This window comes from Mirounga angustirostris, unplaced genomic scaffold (assembly GCF_029215605.1).
Source record: "Mirounga angustirostris isolate CCGP_5_RB_7025 unplaced genomic scaffold, mMirAng1.0.hap1 SCAF_12, whole genome shotgun sequence".
Taxonomy (NCBI): Eukaryota; Metazoa; Chordata; class Mammalia; order Carnivora; family Phocidae; genus Mirounga; species Mirounga angustirostris.
This window is the reverse complement of record NW_026991720.1, coordinates 68950942-68965296: the sequence shown is the minus strand read 5'-3', so window position 1 is coordinate 68965296 and position 14355 is coordinate 68950942. Positions and strand designations below refer to the sequence as shown.

At 40.0% G+C, this 14355-nt stretch overlaps 1 long non-coding RNA gene across 2 annotated transcripts in view; it reads right to left on the bottom strand.

Annotated features, from left to right (window-relative positions):
• LOC123835560 (uncharacterized) overlaps positions 1 to 14355 on the bottom strand; it is a 60453-nt gene that overhangs the window by 3242 nt on the left and 42856 nt on the right. For both annotated transcript variants that reach the window (XR_006788770.3, XR_008505271.2), the window contains exon 3: positions 417 to 452. This is a non-coding gene — a long non-coding RNA (uncharacterized LOC123835560). The remainder of the gene's footprint in view (positions 1 to 416; positions 453 to 14355) is intronic.

The following is a 14355-nucleotide window of genomic DNA, read 5'->3' as shown; positions in this document are numbered from 1 at the left end:
TTAAACAAAAAAAAAAGCTTAGAATGGAATGTTATAATCTTTAAAATATCACATTCAAGTACACTGTCATTAGAAATCTATCAAACATACGGATCAAAATGCTGAGAGTAGGTGCATTCATGGAGTAATGATAGGAGTGACTTTTATGTCTAAATTTTCCAAATTTGCTGTAATGTAGTTATATCACCTTTATCATTTACAACAAATTTACCCTTAAAATATTATGAAAAGAAATAAGCAGTAAGCAAGTGAAAACAATCCTGGGTGAGGAGTGGCCATCTCCAGGGCAAGAGCGGTCCACCTCCCACCCACTTCTCTTCTGAAAGAGAAGGAAAAGCCCAGCCTCAGAGTCATCACTCACTGTGACCCGGCCACACTGGGGGGCCCCAGGGAGTGGTGCACAAAGCCATACATACCAGGCGGCAGCATCCTCAGGGGGTTCCACATTTCGGCTGCGAGAGAGAATAAAACAATGTGTGAACACAGTATTAAACAAAGTGTCCTCTGAGGATAGTGAAGGACACTATTAATTAATGAGAGGGAATCGCAGAAAATTAATCTTAGCTTCACACAGCAACAGTGACATTCGGGTTTAGTTGGCCAGCTTTTGCCAGAGATCTCATTCCACTTTCAAAGCCTCTATCTGGCCAGAGGTTTCTTCTCTGGAAGCCACATACTAGAACTGTCTGGTACTTACCAAGCCAGGAGGTCCGCTGTGGGTGTTCCTGGGGCCTGAGCCGAGTACTGAAGGCTTGACCCTTGCATGACCAGGCCCCCCCTCCCCCGCCCTTTAGAGGCTAATCATTGGGCCCGAAGGACCCTCCTCACAGTATTTCCTGACCCTTGGTCCTATGAAGGTCAGCCGCCTCTAACCCATGCCAGTCTGAGAGGGAAGAAGATTGCATATGAGAAAAGGAAGGAGCAGGTAGCCAAGATTGGGGGACGAGACATTAATCAAGTCTGGTAAAAAGGGTCATTTAAAATTCTAAAATCAATACAGCTAATGCACTGGCGAAGAGCAAGGACACCTGACCAATGCAGAACACATTTATTATCTTTAATGCCAAAATACTGTTTTCTGCTATTCCACTTAATATCACTGAAAAAGAAGTTCAGAAATTGGATTATATATAAGAGAAGTTGGAAATGTCGTTTTGGGTCAGAACAACAATCCATCTAGATGAGTACTTTGCCTTTGACAGTGGCACCAAGGGAAATTTGGGAGAAAGAGCGGTTGGCACGTCCTGAGAAACCAGCCTCAAAACTCCCATTTAATAACCCGCTGTAAATCTTTTTCGTACATAGATGTATCTAAACCCTTCCAGAGCCCTCTATCTGTTTTGAAATATGTTGGTATTACAGTACCAACAGGAGAGAGCTAATGCTGAATTGTTAGCTCGGCTTCCTGGCCCTCTGATCAAGCAGCTAAAATATGCTTTCTATCCCTGTGCCTGGGTCAGCCAGGGATTCAGCAACTCAGTGTCCGCAAGGGACACCAGTAACTGCAGCACTAGGGCCACCGACAGCCCATAATGATCGACTTATCCCTGCTGCTGGGTGAAATAAGCACATAATTTGTGGTCAGCCGCTGAGGTTATGTGCACCAGCTCCGCCACCGATTGGCCAAGGGCACTTGGGAAAGTCTCTTAAGTTCTCTAAGAATTTGGTTAACATACCTGCTCTCCCTAGTCCACGGAACTGCCGGGAGGACCGAATGGGGCAGACGCGAATGCGCCTCATGAAGTGAGGGCAAACGTTAAGTGCCATCATTAGGTCCAAAATTTCCAGTCACCTGTTGTCCCCTCTTGAGTTAATCTCTCCCTGGCCCTCCAATGTAGGGAGAGCAGAGCCTAGATTTTAAATTCAATTAGCACCTCTCTTTAAGTTAGTAATTGATCCATTTTGAGTCATGCCTGCCCGTCAGTAAAAAATGTGAGCCCTTATAATGAATTTTGTTAATCTACTTATATATAAATGTTATGCGCATACTATGTACTACGGTACTAATGTATGATGTGCAATGTAAAACCTACATGGAAAAGAAAAGCCTTTAAAAGAGAGAAAATAAATACAAATAGAAAATTACATACTCCAGTGGATGGTGTTGCACACCCCTGGGATGCACGCACATTCCCACCCTCTATTGGAGAGACTAGTGCCCTAAACAAGGATTCACGATGGGCTTCAGGGGAGGGCCGAACATCAGTGAAGTCCTGAAATAGAGTGCTAAATTTTGTGCGTATGTGCATTTTTCTCGGGGGGAGGATCCACAACTTTCTTCAGATACTTCAAAAGGAGGGCTCATGCCCCCAAACCATGTTATGACCTATGCACAAAGGCAGTATTCCTTATTTAATAAACCCTGGGCTTTCCTGAACTATGACTTTCATGTCTCATCTTGGGTCTCACACTTGGAACATGCTGCTTCTCCTGTCCTAAGGCCTGAGAGAACCAACCAGCACTGACCCACATTAAACTTGAGGTTTATCTCTTTCATTCTTCCACTTTCCTGCCCTGGGCCCTCTCGCCTGTGTTTTAACAAGGCTTGGCAGATGCTTTAGGACCCAGAGTTGGACTTTCCGATATCAAAGTGCACCTGTCCACAAACAAATAAGAAACAAACAAATTCAGTAATGGAGACTGATTAATGAGTTATTCTTTTTAGGTAAAACATGCATATGTTAATTTTTTAAAAGAAGTTTAACTTAAAAGAGATTGCAATTCCTGTAAGGATAATAATTGGAACATGTTCTTCAGGGACCTTCAAATCATCCCAGAACCAAGTGTCTCCTCCTCATCTGACTCTTCCCAAACAGAGCTATTATTCTGAGCCCAAGCTATAAGAATAATTTTGGCCAGAATTAACAATCCTCATGGATTCTAGAAAGGTATCCTTAAAATTGCAATTCATTACATATTTAAAGAAACTCACAAACACAAAATGCCGCTGAAGTGAATTTTTTCTAGTGCAGCAGTGCTCTTGGTGCCCAATGACTTAATTAACCGTCAACAGCATGGGGGGAAAAAGCAGAAACAATTTTTTTAATGGAATCTATTAATGCCAGGCAGAATAAGAACACCTACTCATAAACCACCGTGGCTGAGTAGATGGCCATTCTCTCCCCACGGGATGTCACTTTGAGCTCACTGCTCCCCCTGCTGACTGGATAATAGAACACCCCCGTCTTTGAACAGCCACACGCACACCATCAGAGAACGCAAACTCAGATTTCAGAGGAGAAAATGGAACAGCCTCCTGTGCTTATTTCCTGTCTGCCCCAGACACACAGCCTTCTCTCCAGCTTCCGTGGCAGCCTACCTTCCGTCCTCAATGCTCCCTTTTTTTCCCCTTACTCTTTTAAATCTGTCCTTAATCTCTCTCCCATGGAGCTGGTAAAATGTTAGTCACAAGGAGGCAAACTAAGTTCAAAAAGAGAACGGGAGAATGGCCTTTTGGGCCAGGAGAGATGCCCAATGCTACAAACGTTGCCCCACAACGCAGTGACTAGCTTCAGGAGTGAAGCAAGGGGTCTTAGGGATTATAGAGAACAGACACAAGAGGATGTGACAAAAAGCAGAAGGGCTCAGGAGGCAGAGCTGTCTGCATATGAGCCCTGTCTCCACCATTTCCTCCCCTGCAAGATGAAGATAACGATGAACTGCCCACCGGACGGCAGGGATCAGGAACGGGAGGGTTGCTGGAGAGTGAGCACGCGGCACCACTGTCCACGGCGGCCCCGGCCCCGCAAGGCTGCCCCTTCCCGAAGCCCGGAACCCCACCCTTCCCCTTCCCAGAGTGCTGGCTTCTCGGACCGCCGCCTAGACGGATAGCACATCTACAATTCAATGACACTTCGATCTCTCCTACTACAAGTGGATTCCAGCAAACTTCCAAACCCTCACAATTCTGGTGAACCCTTCTCCACGAGCCAATAAAAAAGTACCGAGCTTTGGTGCAGCCACTCTGGAAAACAGTAGGGAGGTTCCTCAAAAAGTTGAAAATAGAGCTACCATACGATCCAGCAACTGCACTACTGGGTATTTCCCCCAAAGATACAAATGTAGGGATCCGAAAGGGTACGTGCACCCTGATGTTTATAGCAGCAATGTCCACAATAGCCAAACTGTGGAAAGAGCCAAGATGTCCATCGACAGATGAATGGATAAAGAAGAGGTGGTATATATATACAATGGAATATTATGCAGCCATCAAAAGGAATGAGATCTTGCCATTTGCAACGACGTGGATGGAACTGGAGGGTATTATGTTGAGTGAAATAAGTCAAATAGAGAAAGACATGTATCATATGACCTCACTGATATGAGGAATTCTTAATCACAGGAAACAAACTGAGGGTTGCTGGAGTGGAGGGTGGGGTGGGAGGGATGGGGTGACTGGGTGATAGACACTGGGGAGGGTATGTGCTCTGGTAAGCGCTGTGAATTGTGCAAGACTGTTGAATCTCAGATCTGTACCTCTGAAACAAATAATGCAATATATGTAAAGAAAAAAAAAAAGAAGAAGAAGAAGGTAGCAGGAGGGGAAGAATGAACGGAGGGAAATTGGAGGGGGAGACAAACCATGAGAGACGATGGACTCTGAAAAACAAACAGGGTTCTAGAGGGGAGGGGGGTGGGAGGATGGGTTAGCCTGGTGGTGGGTATTGAGGAGGGCACATTCTGCATGGAGCACTGGGTGTTATGCACAAACAATGAATCGTGGAACACTACATCTAAAACTAATGATGTAATGTATGGGGATTAACATAAGAATAAAAAAATTAAAAAAAAAAAAGTACCGAGCTTTCATTACAAGCTTGAAAATCTTCTCAATTTTTTTACAAAGAAAAAAACAATCCCACCTCAACAGTAAAAACAAAAAGGTAAAACTTCTGAAAAAAAAAATTTTTTTTTTGTATTCAACTAGGCTCTGCCATATGCCATTAGGTTCATCCGATTTGGGAGACAAAGCTCTCTGAGCTGAGACAACAGCCCTTCACCTACTTGGAAGCCAGTTCTTGTACACAAATGGACTATAACTCATACATACATGTTGAATTAGCCAAACTCCTGACACTTAATTTTCACAATTTGAGTTTCTAAAACTTTGTCTCTGGCAGCCAGCAGAAATTCTAACTCAAAGGTTATCAGCACAAGAAATGATCATAATTATTAAATTCATGTCCTTGGGGGAAATTTCTTAGCCTATATGAATTTACTCAAGGGCTTCGAACATCATTAAATCACCTATTATTGCCAGTGCCTTGAATGTCTATATGAGTATTATTATAAGTGGAACCACTTCAGAGAAGCTGGATTATAGTCATTTCCAACATGGTTTTTCTATCACTGATTATAGGTCTCCTCTTCCTTATAATACAAAAGTCTCAAAAATTTTTTTAAACCTTATCAGTCAGTGTCACTAAATTAAAGTTTCTATCGACTGCTTTGCTCATGATATGTTGCTAATCAAAAGAATTTAAAAAGACTTTCCTCAGATAACATCTAGAAAATTGCCCATTTAACCATTTCTCTGGGTTTATTCATAATGAATATTTACTTCTCGTTAAATATTAAAATATAGTAAACCTACAGTTAATATGAAGCTCCGTGTGTATTCTTAGATTTTCTTCAACTAAAATATCACAATAAACACTCACCTTGTCACCATAAATTATAAAAAGAGCCTTGCTTTTCTTCTCCCAAGCTTGGGAGGGCTATCTATCAAACAGAGTATAAAGTCCACTAAATCCTTTGAACCTCTGAAGAGAGAAAGACAAATCAATGCCAAAAATGATGTGCCTTCTCACCAATACACAAATTAAACTGTGTATTTTGTAAGATTTATAGGGTAAGTGGGCTTCTTTTTATTATCACTTCTGTTAGGTATCTGTCAAGTGAGTCTAATTCAGTAAAACAGATTGATACATTGGGAAAAATCTCTAGTCTCCATTCTGGGTTGGGGGGAAAAACCATGCAGACAGTTTAGTCACCCTATACCACTCATATTATGATTGAATTGGTCCGAAATATTGTTTTAAAATTCCCTTGGTGATTGTAATGTGCAGCCAGTGCTGAGGAAAATTGTACTCGGCTAATGCCACAGGGTTCTGAAACGCTCCCTTAAGATCACTGGTAAAGTTGGAAGTAGGTGCAAACGTGCCTTTTTCTAGGAAGATGGTGTGCGATACTTAGTTTTTCCACAGCCCATACAGTATCGACCTAACCAGAATTGCTGGGGTGGAGTCAAGGTATCTTCATCTTCAATGACTACCACTGAGGTAATTCCCATGTACTCTCAAAGTTTGGGAACCACTGGTTTATTGCTGTCACCATATTACTGACATATTCTTGGATGATTCTGTGCCCCTCTCCCCAAAACGTTTAGGACCACAGCTCTAAAATCATGGGCTCTCTAAGCTGCTTTAAATGAGAACATGTAATGGCTCATTGAACCCATGAGCAATTAATTTGGGAACAGTTGCAGTATTATAAATGTGATTACTTATTGCAAACCCAATTAATCCAGTCAGGAGGAATGTTAATTACAAAGGAGTATGGAAATTAGCATGAGCGCATGACTAAATGCCTAAATTCTGACCTATTATATTGTCTGTCTGGTAACTTACTTTAAAAATACTTCCACAGGAGGTCTCACATATATATGTACATGTGGGCAATAAGGTAACATTAGTCCACCCTCCAGGGCTGATTAGGTAACCTCCGAGATACCGTGATTAGGAAAATCCAAGCTTTAGAGGTGGCTACTGTGGTATTTCAAATGGGCATTATTGAAATCTATGTCAGGGGATATATTAATTAGTATAAAAGATGTAAAAAATAAATTTTTATTGTTGAAATAATGGTCTTGAAGATAAATGGCTAGCTAATAAATATTTAATATTAACAAAATTTGAGCTAAGCCTTGCTCTACTGGTAGCCTGCCACTAATAGCAAGATTGACAAGAAAAGACAGATAGTCCAATTGATCTCCAACCACTAAAAGCTACCAGTATTTTCCCCAAACTCTTGAATCACTAAGTTGGTTTAGAGCAGGTCACAAAATGACTCAAAAAATTTTTTTTTGAGAAATGGCAGGAGAAATGGCCAAGAAAATAACACGCAAAGCAAAGCTGTATTTAATTGATTTAAAAAAAATTGCATACAATAACAGTATTTCTCTTATAAGCAATGGAATATCAATCAAAACAAATCCAGACAGAGTAGAAAGCAATTGGGATGGCTTCCAACGCTCCCAAGAAATGATCTCTCCTAATTTGGGAACAGCCAAGATTTACTAGGCTTATGCTTTTACGGCCCTTTCCCCTTCCATAACTGAAAAAAATAGAGGCAGAGCCTTAGCCAACTGGGCCATTTGACTCTTCTTTCCAGAGAATTTAAAACTTGGAGTGGAGAATGACAGAGACTGGGAGCCACTGAAGTTGAGGCATGCTAATGACAGCACTCTAGGAGTGGCCATAAACTTCTGCTGATGAGGTCCTAGAACAGTAGTAGGTTTGGGGTTGTGCTTTGAATTATGAAATAATCCAGTATCCTTCCACTATCTATTTTGCTTAAGTTAGAGAAAAGTTGATTTCTATTACAAAAAACAAAATTTTTTAACTCATATACCTAGTAAACAGGATACAGAGTGAACAGCAAAAACAGAGGACTATAGGGTGTCCTCTCAAAAACAGATCACCCTATAGGGTGATCACTTAAAAGTTAGTAGAAACAAGAACCAAAATTTTGAATGGCCTAAAAAAAAAAAAAAAAGGCCAGAGAAAGAATATTGTAGGGAGACAATTCCGCAAAATATCTTGCCAACAAAGGTACTGATAACATTTGTTCTGGACTATCTTTTCAACGATGTTTGTATAGTGATAGTGAACAGCCCCGAAAGAGGGAGACAGTGTCTCCTTCCAGAGTGGAGAACAGGTTACTGTCCAATATAATAAAGATAATGTTTCCCTACAGGGCAAATATCTGACAGGTTTGCTTGCAGTCCACTGTAAAACATTTGGGTTCCCTATGCTTTGTGTTCCTCTCTTGTGACACGTCCAGCTGGGTTGCTCTGCACTGCCCCACAGGCCTTGGGGGCAAGGGAAGCAAAGCCAGCATAAAGCTTCTGTTGCTTGCCTCACTGCGAGTAATAACTCCCTTGTCTCTGACCTAGAAGTCACATGTCTTCTGCCAGCATCTGTTACACTGTGGCCGGCTAACATCTCAGCTTTAAAGCAGAGAAAATTTCAGACCCTCCACAGTTCTTGACAAACATTTCGAAGAAAAATACATATCAGAATGGAGCTGCCTCGGATCTGTATTCCTGTCTTTCAAGTTGCCTAGCAACTAGTTGGTCGCCACTGATCTGACACTGCAGTAACGAAAGACCACGCTATGTAGAAAAGTGTGATTGAACTACATGCTTCTAGATCACAGAGATTGTCTGATTCGTCTCCGTATCTCCTTTATCACTTAGCCCAATACCTAATATAGACTGTATGCTCGATGATTTTATGTTGAGCAAATTGTTAAATCAAAGAAATAACTATAAAAATGACTCTGCTGGGATACGTATGGAATTCTGAGATAGTTTTAAATCTGTAGCATAAGTACGTTCCCTCAGAATCATTCTGTTCTTCAAGTTCACTTAATTGTGAATAATAGAGATGACTCAGGGAAGCTCATGCAGCAGGGACATACTTAAGAGTGGGAAAGGTAAACAGCTTTGCTGAAACCGGAGCCGGAATGTGCCTCTCTATTTAAGGTGGCTTTAGAGATCTCAGAAGCAGGAATTTGTGACTCTTTTCTCTGCAGCTCTACCACTAATCTGGTTCATTCATATTCCGCATGTTTGTCTTTTTTTTTTTTTTTTTACTTGCTATCCTAATTCCTTAGGAAGAGATTTCAGTGCAGTTCATAAATCCCTTGGCAGCCTGTTAACTGATGACCTTTGAGTAGACATCCCATCAACTGTAATCATTAAAGTCATGTGGTATATAACACCTGGCCACCTAGGCATCAGAAGCCTCAGGTGGGGCTATTTTTCAAGGGGGTGAGGGCATGAAAGGCCATAAGCAACATCTCTATTTGGAGGTATGCATCCTATCTATCCTCTCACTCTCTTCCTGTCACTTCTTCCTCCTGAAAAATGTGTATCTTATTTCACGTGGTTTGAGTAGTTTGTTTTTAGATAAGAACGTAAAACACAAAAAAGTTCTTAGACATTAATTAAAAAAACACATACTTGCACCAAAAAAAAACTTGGGTGGTGGGGAGACAAAGAACATGAATTCTGAAAAAAAAGAAAGAAAGAAAGAAAGAAAGAAAGAAAGAAAGAAAGAAAGAAAGAAAGAAAGAAAGAAAGAAAGATAGATGTCACTAAATATACAAAAAAATATGTTCAACTTGTCTAATAAAGACACAAAAAGTACGATCTTAACTGGTCTATTGCTATCCTTCTTTTAAAAATAATAGTGTTTTAGCCAAAATATCAGTCTCATGTATAGCTGGCATGAGTATAAATCAGTACGAAATTTCTGGGGAGCACTTTATCAGTATGTACCAAAAGCCTCAAAAATATTTTTACACTTTTGAGCGGTTATTATTCCACACCCTGGAATGTATCCTAGGAAATGAATCCTTAATTTTTCCAAAGACTTTTGAACAAGCAGAGTTTGTATGAAGAGTGAGACTCTAGTCTTCCCTCCCCTGCCCAAGTCAGAACACAGAGCTGTCCTGTCGTGTAGCCCACCCAGAGCAACCTAAGCTGGGAGAGGGAGAGCTCTGCTGGAATGAAAGACAAGCCCATGCATCACAGAAGTCTTCTAACTTTGAGAAATGCCGTGGCTATTTGCAGCATGAAGCTGACAGAAGGAACCAGAACCCTGGAGCTCTCAAAAAAGCCACAGCCAATCCACCCTTTGAACTGGCTCGCTTGCCTAAGTGCCAATCGAACCCCCCGAACAGGAGGGGTCATGGTAAGGAGCTTCCAAGAAACACCAAAAGGTTGTACTCAAAAATATGTCTGACTGCCTCCTCTTTGACTGAAGTCAACCCTCAGTTGGTTATTGTGCAATCACATTCTCCCGCCTCCCGTATCTTATCAGCATGAACGTGATAGAAGTGCCTGAAGGAAAGACACTACAACAGCAGGAAGTACCAGCGCAAAGACAAATCACTCGTATCATATCTCAGGCGCAACAGTTGTCATAGCCTTATTTATAGCAAAAGATTGGAAATTAACCAAATGTCTAATAATAGTGGATTGGTTAGAGGAGGTATGGCACATCCATATGATGGATCGCAATACTGTTATTAAGAATGTTCTCAAAGAATACTTAGTGATATGGGGGGGATTAATAACTATACACCAAAATAAACAAGTAGATTACTGTGAAGTTGCCTCTCATGCAGGAGATAGGTTTTTAAATCAGGATGAAAAAGATCACATATAGTTAACATTACCCTTGAAAATCTCCAGGTTGGATAGCAAATAACCATAACTTCACCATAGTTTTTCTTTTTAGCATTAGAATAGGTAACTGTGTCTGTGCCTGAGCACCAAAGCAGCTGGCCTGAGTTGAGACCATGTTGTAGGAAAAATATGTATTTTTACCACTGGAGTCATGATCACTGCTGTAAGATGCACATACCATAAAAGATACACAGGAATTGAGACACAGAGACTGAGGAAACAGTAAATTCCTATCACCCATCTGGTGCTTATTCTGGGACATATACTTGTGAACAAAATGAAGGGGAATATTTTTAAACCTATTTAAACTGTTGTCCTCTTGCACACACACACACAGAGTAAAATTCACATAAGTTAAATGTGTGTAGTGATTATCTGTATAAATCATCATCTACAAGTCCAAGTCTGTGTTAAAATTTTCATTTTAGGGGCGCCTAGGTGGCTCAGTCGTTAGGCGTCTGCCTTCGGCTCAGGTCATGATCCCAGGGTCCTGGGATCGAGCCCCGCATCGGGCTCCCTGCTCGGCGGGAAGCCTGCTTCTCCCTCTCCCACTCCCCCTGCTTGTGTTCCCTCTCTTGCTGTGTCTCTCCGTCAAATAAATAAAATCTTTAACAAAAATAAAATAAAATTTTCATTTTATACAGATATGCATACAAGATCCAGAAAGAGTATATGCAAAAATTTAACAGCCATCATCTCTAATGAGATTACGGGTATTGTGGGGAGTTTTCGCCTCTTATTTTTCTGTATTTAAAAAAAGTTTTTTAAATGAACATTTATTGCTTTATCAGAAAAAATAGTGACTGTTTCTAACTGGCACTCACAAAACATAGATGATATCTTTAAAACCAAGCCTTATTTGATTACAAATGCTTAGAAATATATAGTATTTGATGTGCAACCTATATATCAAAAGAACAAGCACTTGGTTAAACAAACTGCTGCTAAACACAACAGAAACATGAGAACATACGTATAGTGCAGGAAGTCTCAACAGAATTCTATTAGTCTACCTCGGTCAAAGCAGTGTTATTAGGGACTATTGAACAGGACACAGAAACAGCCTCCTTATTTTGAACTGGACATTAAACTGTACTTGTCAAAAGAAAAAAGGTTCTATCTAGATATGGATTATGTAAATATACAGAGTCTATAGTAAATTACGTTAGGAGATGCCTTCTGAGCTTCCCTGAATTCCTACCCTTTATGCAGTTGCCTAAAATTTCATTAAAATACCTATTACAGCCATACACTCTCAGCTCCATTCATAAAAAATGCATAGACGCATTCATGTAATGAAAGAAATTTCTCACGGAAACACATATATCACTCTGGTAAGTCTGTTTTAGTGACTGGAAAAAATAAATGTCTCATATGAGAAGGATTTTAAAGACAGGTCAGTTAAAATAGTTCTCTGATTGTGCAAAATTACTGGTGGTTGATCCATTGTGTCAGATGTGAAATGAGATTAAACTGTAAGAGTCAGTTTTAAATTCTCAGCATTAAACTGAATTAATAAATTGAGCAAAGACATGGTTCAAGTAGGATTGAAAGGTTCTGCTAAAACCAGACTGTTTAGATCCATTAGCAACACAGCTACAAAGAAAGAATATCTTATCAGAAAGGAGTGTAGGCTGTGGAAAATTAATAGAGAGTGCTAGACCCAATCTTGGTGTAGAATTACATGGAAGGGATTAGGAAGTGAGGGGAAGGTAATTAAGTAGAAAGAACAGCCGGAAAGAACTGAAAAGCGAAAGATCAGATGGTCTGAGGTTGAGCCCCTCACCATCTGTTGGCAATCATCAAAATTTATTTGATCTTATTGTGTATTTACTTTGTAAAAGGGGGGAAAGAAACTCATTCTAATGAATGAATAGGTGGGATACAAGGTGAATGCCCATTATAACAGAGCTCATTATTGCTGGGAGCAGAATCATTGCCATTGCAACATAACAAATACAATTAATGCAATCTAATTGTTCCATCTTTGTTCATGTCTCTGCCATCAGATTCATAAAAAGGTTCTTATGCTTTCCTGGCCTTGTGTGATTTAGTTGGAGGGTTTTGTCTGTAATTTTACTGTCATTGTTTATTGTATGTCTGTCTATACAATTTGCTCTTGTAAAATTTCTTAGCGACTGCATGTATCCATTAGCAAAGTAGGTCAACCAGCCACTTATGTTTCCCCCTTCTAATCTCCATCAGCACCTGTGATTTCAGTATCAGTTAACGGTGTTAACTATCCACCCAGTTATACAAAGAAGAAAACTCAATTCTTTCCTCGACTTTACCTCTGGCCCGCATATTCACTCAACTACCAGATCCTTCTGAATGTTTTTCCTACATGCTTTCCTTTTCAAATATTTTGGTGCTTCCTCCCATCTTTTCCCCCCTCTACTGCAACTTTAGGCTTTCATGGTCTTTCACCTTAACTGCTACCTGCCTCTCTTCCTGTCCCCCTCAAATCCATCTGCCATCACACAGAGAAAACACAAATCTGACCTTTCAATCTCCTGTTAAAAGATTTCCGTTTCCACATCACTTACAGGATAAAGTCAAAAGGCATCTGTGTGGTATATGAAACCCTTCACTACGGTGTCCCCTGACAATTTCACCTCTCTAGCTCTGCTCTCCCATCTCACAGTTTATACCCTTCAGCAAAACCAGAGTGATTTATAAAGCAACTACTAATAAATAATTAAGCAATTTTATTATAATCAACTCATGACATGCCTTGGGGATGAGTATTTTTATTCATTCTTTACGCCTGTGCCATGCATTACTATTTTAAAATTAGCTGCTTGGGTTTTAGAGTGCGAGCCCTGCAAGTAAGGCAGAATGGACAACACAGCCAGCTGTCACACAGGGGCATCTGTACAAGAGGTCTCAGCACAGCTCGGCTAGACTAGCAGATACATCATCGTATCTCTGGACACATATTAGTATTGCCCACCAGTCGAGCAGTGTGCAGCTACGCAGGAGAGCTGTATATTTTCCTTTATTAAAAAATGATTGAGACAGTGTCGTTCTTTGTCTAGTGTCATCTTTCACGTACCTAGCAACACACTTTTAACATGCCGGATATTTGAAGGCTTTATCAGAAAAGGCTGGCTGCTTCGAATCAAGGGTTTTATTTAATTTAGCTCTGAAGTTGCTGGAGGAAAATAAACTGATGTCAGGTTTTTAATTTTAAAGTTACATTTGCATTGCAGGTGGACTATTTAACAGTTCACATAATCAATAAAATTACTGCTGAAGCACGGGATGTGTTAATGAGAGACTCTAATATCTGAGTAAGTGGTTTCTTTCTGAAAAGTCAAATCATGTTTGTTTGCTTGCTTAAGTTTGTTAATCATAAGAAATCACCTTCTTTCAAGGGAAAAATAGCTAAATGTTTCAACAAGGTACTTGGCTCCTTGCACATGATAGGGATTAACATTATCTTGGTAAGTAAAAATAGTCCACCCCATTCCCCCTACCCTAGAAAAGAATGTGCAGATCCAAATTTGTGTAAACTGGCTTAAAGTGCTGATTCATTACTGTGCCAAATGCCAGTGAAGAAATATTTTTAAATGTCTTTAGTGTTCTACATATCTACAAATGGGATGAAATAAACATCAGGCTAGTTAAAAGTGACACTACATTTCTTAAACATTAAATTTTCTTTTCAGAAAGAAGAGAATTGTTTCTATTTTGTTTTTGAGCAGCAGTTTTAAACTACATATTTCAACAACTTTATTGAAGCATCATCAACACAATAAACTGTACATGTTTAAAGTATAAAATTCAATGTATATATTTGATATACATGGATAGACTTTATTGTTTCTAGTTAAAAAGTCAGAAAAATAAAGAAGAAAACTATCGACTATATTCAT